The sequence below is a fragment of the Colobus angolensis genome, unplaced genomic scaffold (assembly GCF_000951035.1).
Source record: "Colobus angolensis palliatus isolate OR3802 unplaced genomic scaffold, Cang.pa_1.0 Scaffold74, whole genome shotgun sequence".
NCBI classification, from domain to species: Eukaryota; Metazoa; Chordata; class Mammalia; order Primates; family Cercopithecidae; genus Colobus; species Colobus angolensis.
In genome coordinates, this window is record NW_012121154.1 from 3,398,938 (window position 1) to 3,405,333 (window position 6,396).

General features: G+C 40.1%; 1 pseudogene; it reads right to left on the reverse strand.

The window, feature by feature from the left end:
- Nucleotides 1–4,057: 4,057 nt before the first annotated feature.
- LOC105501719 lies at nucleotides 4,058–4,707 on the reverse strand (annotated as a pseudogene).
- Between the last annotated feature and the right edge of the window lie 1,689 nt (nucleotides 4,708–6,396).

The window sequence follows — 6,396 nt, forward strand, 5'->3', positions numbered from 1 at the left end:
AAAAAGAAAAAGAAAAAAAAAACCTGAAAATGGAGCAAAAAAGGACATGAAGGAATGGTTTTCATGCACAATTGTCTGGTTTAAAAAAAAAAAAAAAAAGACATCACAAAAGGCTCTTCAAAAAACTATAACCTTGTACAAAAGCTATCACAACCTTATGCAAGTAAGTAACTAGCTAACTAACTAACTAAATCAGTCAATCAAAAAACCTCTGCCAGAACATCTACCCAGAAATTGCCTATTCAACTTTGCACTAATTCCACCCTTGTTATTAATCTTTGCAACTAAGATAATTATCTCACAACAATTATGTAATCCTCTTCATTTTTTTCTTTGAAAACATTTGTTTTGTTTTACATTTCTGAATATGCACAGAGATGACTATGACACACATATACCCATTGCAGTTCCTATTCTGGACTAAAAATCATTTCTCTTAGCATATCCCTGTCCATTTGTTATTTAGGTTGATAAAAATAACAGCAAACTGCATAGTCTACAAGCCTGGTTTTCCTAATTTCCCTGTAAAAATAATTTACCATCCTTCAAGTTGCCAAATTTTCCGCATCTCTCCCCTTTTCCTATGAAGAAGTGTATATATGCATGCACCTGCACCTAATTGGGTTATTGGATAATCATTTCCCTGTGACTCCCCCATGCTATGCACATTAAATAAATTGGCAATAATTAAAAGAGAGACAATTGAAACACAGATATAAAGATAACTGAAGTGAATATGGTCAATCTATTTTTTTAGCTCACATAGATCCTAAATTGCCTTTTTATTATATCTTTTTTTTCCCCCAAAAGAATACTAATAACTGATTGGAATCCCTTTAAAATAGCAAGTGCTTCTCAAGGAATACATGATTTCAAAACAGTTATTTAAAGAGTAGGGTGAATGGCAAATAAAATGCTACACACATGTCATGAAACAAGCATTTAAATTTTTTCTTTAAGTAAAATGTGTCTCACTAGACGTTAGGGTACATTTTCATCTTACAGGTGAGATAATTATTGCCTGTAAAAGTACATTTATGGCTGGGCATGGTGACTCACACCTGTAATCCCAGCACTTTGGGAGGCCGAGGCGGGCAGATCACTAGGTCAGGAGTTCGAGACCAGCCTGGCCAACATGGTGTAACCTTGTCTCTACTAGAAATACAAAAATTAGCTGGGCGTGGTGATGGGCATCTGTAATCCCAGCTACTTGGGAGACTGAGGCAGCAGAATCACTTGAACCGGGAGGCAGACATTGCAGTGAGTGAGATCACATCATTGCATTCCAGCCTAGGCAACACAGTGAGACTCTGTTTCCAAAAAAAAAAAAAAAAAATACACTTATTTTCAAGGGTGGATCTTTAAAATCTACTAATAGAGGGGCAAAGAAGGAAAGTTTACCCCTTCACTACCTGAAGGTTTGTTAAAAATGAACTGACAAAAGGAAGATTAATAGGAGAGAAAGGCATGCAAATTTATTTAATGTGCATAGCATGGGGAAGTCACAGGAAAATGATCACCCAATAACCCAATTAGGTACAGATGCATTTATATATACACTTCTTCACAGGAGAAGCAGAGAGATGGGGAAAATTTGGCAACTTGAGGGATAGTAAATTATTTTTAGGAGGAGATTAGGCCTGATGCTCAAACAATAGTTGCTAAATAATTTTCTTTGGAAATTGAATGGGATGTAGAGCAGACAATAGTTTGGGATGAAGTTTATCTGGGCTTTAAGTGTGGTGTTTAATTTTCAGTCTATTTCTCTGCAATACGAGTTTTAATCTTCTCTGGTTAATGAAATTTCAGGAAAGGCAAATGTGTTCTTTGCAGATCTCGTTTCTAGCTAGATAAGGGAACTTCAGAGAAAACTTCACTTTGTGCTTTCGGAGAGACAGAGGATTGAAAGACAACAGGTAGGTGTTACAGGGGTGGCGGGGAGAATCAGAGAAATCTTGAGGCTGCTCCATGTCAGTGCACCATATTGCAGGGTTACATTTTCTGAGTCCCAACACACACAAGTTTTCAACCGATGCTAGAGTTTTCTGACTGAGGCAGAAAACACACTGATGTTAATTAAAGATGAACATCTGAAATGTACCAGTCTGTTGCTGATACTTTGTTGCTTTACATTTTCTTCTTCTAAAAGGAAAAAAAATAGTAAGTGTGGAAAAAACAAGTTTCACTGTGGTGGACAGATAATATTTTTGCTATAAAATGTTTTTCCTTTAATATGCCATGAGATATCTTGATTATATATTTTCAAAAGTGTTTTTCTAGACACATCTCCTCGTCCTTTCAAAAGAATTTGTAAGTCTTTCCAATGCAATAAGAGACACTTGATCACAGTTCTATCCACCTTCTCTTTTTGAAAGCAAAACAACACTAATTATTTCAGTGGTAATACATTCTTAACTAATAAAGAAAATCATTTGCGAACATCAGAAATCTAGTTTTGAAATGTTTGCATTAATTTCTATCTGAATCAGCATTTTGTGAGTTTTTTTTTTTTTTAAGGCAGTAGTTAGACCCACAACTTGTTGATAAACACATTTCTGCTGAGGAAAGGGAAAGAGGAAAAGAGAATTCTGCATTTCTTCATTAGACCTAAAAGTGCTAATTTCACTAAGGGATACATCAAAAGCAAACAAGCAATGATTGTTTTAAAACTTTTACTGCAATACAACAATGAAGTAAACAGTAATCAGAAACATACCAATTTTTTCCCCAAACAAACAAAAAATGTAAGCAGGAAAATAACTTTGTCTATACTTGTACAGCTTGTTAGATCATTTAAGAAGGGCATGTCTGGCCAGGCATGGTACTTCACACCTGTCATCCCAGCACTTTGGGAGGCCAAGACAGGAGGATCGCTTGAGCCCCGGCATTTGAGACCAGTCTAGGCAACATAGTAAGATCTTGTCTTTACAAAAAATTAAAAATTAGCCAGGTATGATGGTGTGTGTCTGTAAGTCCCAGCTACTTGGGAGCCTGAGGCAGGAGAATCACTTAAGCCCAGGAGGTCAAGGCTACAGTAAGCCATGATCAGGCCACTGCACTCCAGCCTGTGTGAAAGAGCAAGACTGTTTCAAAAAATAAAAATTTAAAAAGGCCTGTAATTAAGTTATCAAGAAATTTTAAAATAGTTAAAGTAGTTATTTTTGTTGTAAGAAAAGCTTCCCTTTCTCCCCTACTCCACCCCAGGTATTTAACAGGAAAGAATGGGCTTTCTTATACATTAATTTTAAACTTTTGTGAAGCAGCAATAATTAACCATCAATAATTTGGCATTCCTCTTTACAGTTGCCATAGAGTTTCCTTTTAATTCCACAAAGCCCTTATCCAGTGTTTTCATGAAACAAAGACTGAAAATTCTACATACCAATGATTATTTCTGAAACCAATGCTAAGTCAAAGAAATATAAAGCAGGGCATTACACTAAATTTCTTTTTTTTTTTTTTTGAGACGGAGTCTCGCTCTGTCGCCCAGGCTGGAGTGCAGTGGCCGGATCTCAGCTCACTGCAAGCTCTGCCTCCTGGGTTTATGCCATTCTCCTGCCTCAGCCTCCAGAGTAGCTGGGACTACAGGCGCCAGCCACCTCGCCCGGCTAGTTTTATTGTATTTTTTAGTAGAGACGGGGTTTCACCATGTTAGCCAGGATGGTCTCGATCTCCTGACCTCGTGATCCGCCCATCTCGGCCTCCCAAAGTGCTGGGATTACAGGCTTGAGCCACCGCGCCCGGCCACTGCACTAAATTTCTGAATCTAGTACACTAAAAAGAGTGAAACCTAGAGAAAGTTACCTACTTTATAGAAGAAATAAAGACCTGCAAAAGCAGGTTGTATAATCATATTGTTTGGATGTGCAGCATCTAATTGAAGCAGATGTGCACTGTATTCATCCCTGCCCTATATCCTAGATCCCACCCTCCCCACCTCCAACAATCTATCATATACAAAGTATCGTGGGTAGGATTCCAAGACTTTCCAGACAACCCACTGGATGTAGTTAGTGTAATGCACTGGTGTGAAGCATAAGATACAAAAAAGTCCCTTTCAATCTTCACTCAAGTTCTGCTATAGAAGAAAATTGGCAGCCAAACTGATTCTTCTCACAAACAAAATATGCTCATAAGTTTTTCGGGAAATCTTAATGCCTTTAACCTTTCTGTAGCTTCTTTATCCTAACTACTAGAATGTAGTCCATATGACCATTTCCAACTTTGCAATTCCTCTTCTGCCACTTCCACCTCTTCCTCCATGATCTAGTTCATTTACCATCTGAATAAAATGCTCCTGGTGTTGGCTAATTTGCTGCAGCAATTAAGAATTCTCTCTGTTACAGCGATGCTGGAAAAGCAGGGAAGGACTCTATTGAGTAATTTGTCTCATCTGTCAAAACTGAGGCTGATTCTGTAAAATTTCATGGGGATGTTCCCCAGAACTTGTAGTTGTTGCTGTCAGAGTTGCAGCAGCTGAAGACACTGCTGAAGACTGAGGGGTCCTAGTAGTACCTGATTGGGGATGGGGGGGTGCTCAACCACAGCCTGACTTTTTCTACCTCCAGGGATTCCTATTAAAAGATACTGCATTGCTCTGTCAAGATTGTTGAAAACGCCTCTCAGGGACACAATTTCTTGTTTATAGCCCATTGACATGATCTCAGTTACCATATTCTCATAGGACTGACCTTTTAACAAGTGCATTTGCAACTTCAAAAAGGTTTGGCAGAGAAGAATCCCCTGTTCTACTCTCAGTTAATGTTGAGCTAGTAGCCACTGATATTTCTGCTGACTTTTCTGCAGGTTTATCTTGTTTCATTGCACTAGAAGGTACATGTTCAGGACATGGGGTTGTTGGTGGGATGATAGATGTGGGTGTGGATGTGGGAGCCAAGGCAGAGATGAGGGTTGCAGCCTGAGCCAGAGCAGCTGCTGTGGAGGAACTCACTTCATAGTGGTGGCAGGATTTGATTGCTGCATTGTAGCTGGAACTGGTATTGTCACTGCTTTGGGTTTTATCACCATAGACTCAACAAGTTTATATTTTTTGAGAGCAGTATCATCATTGAGGATTTTGCCTGCATAAAATAATTTTCGACCTGCTACCAGAAAGTCATCTTTCCTCTTTTCAGATTCAATCTTCCTTTTCAGTACTTTCACTGTCTCTTCAGAGTTGATGTTGATCTTGAAGGTTGGCTGCCTAAGTTGTAGGGTGATCTGTGTGGTGCCCCTCACAGCTCCACTGCAGGGCCATCGCTGGTGCCAGCCAGGCTGGGTCTGTGGCCCAGCCAGGTCTTGGGGTCACCTGCGCTCCTTGTGCTCTGGGAAGGAAGGTGGTGGGGTTGGAGGCTTGTCATATTCACCCATCTGGGTGGTCTCACCAACAGCCCAGGCCCAAGGTCATGCTGATGCCTCCTCAGCTATGGTTTTCCTTGTGAACAAGTGCATTGAGTCTGCAGGAGGCACGAGGAACTCTGTGACATAAGAGAATCCATTAGTCCACCCCAGGATGGTGGTCATCATCATCATGACCTGCCTCCCTGTGTTAGACAAATTCTTAAGGTGACCCCAGAGATCTCCACCTCCTAGTGTTCATGCTCTTGTGTGATCCTCTTCCCTTGAGTGTGGGTGAGACACATGACTTCCTTCTAGTCAATAGATAATGGCAAAAGTGATGGGATGTATATGTTTATGTCTGTGTGATTACATGATTACATGGTATTAGATTGTAGTGCTCATCTTGTTGGACTCTCTCCCCTGTTCACTTAGAGAAAGCTAGAGGCTATGTTGGGGAGCACCACGTAATAAGAATCTGTGGGAGACCTGTAGGACTGAGGGCAGCCTTTGGAGTGACAGGCTATAAGAAACTGAATCCCTCAGTCCTACAGTTACAAGAAGCTGAATTTAACCAGCAACTTGAGTGAAGCAGATCCTTCTCTTGCAGAGCCTGCAATGAGACTTCAGCTCTAGCGGACACTGATTGCAGCCTTGCTAGACCCAGAGCAGAGGACCTAGCTAAGCTGTGCCAGCCTTCTTCCCCAGAAACTATGAGAGAATTAGTGTATTGTTTTAAGTCACTGAGTTTGTCGTAATGTTGTTCCTCAGTGACAGAAAACTAACATATCTAGAAAACTATAGTTCATAGATTCAGTACCTGTAAGCTTGGTGTAAGAATATTGAAAATAATTTTTTAAATTCATGTTTATGAGGCAGGGAAACATAGTGAGACCCCCATCTGTAAAAAAAAAATAAAAATAAAATTAGCCAGGCATGTTGGCACATGTGTGTAGTCCCAGTTACTTAGCAGGTTGAGGTGGGAGGATTGTTTGAGCCCAGGAGGTCAAGGCTAAAGTGAACTGTGATGACACTACTGCACTCCAGCCTGGTGACAGA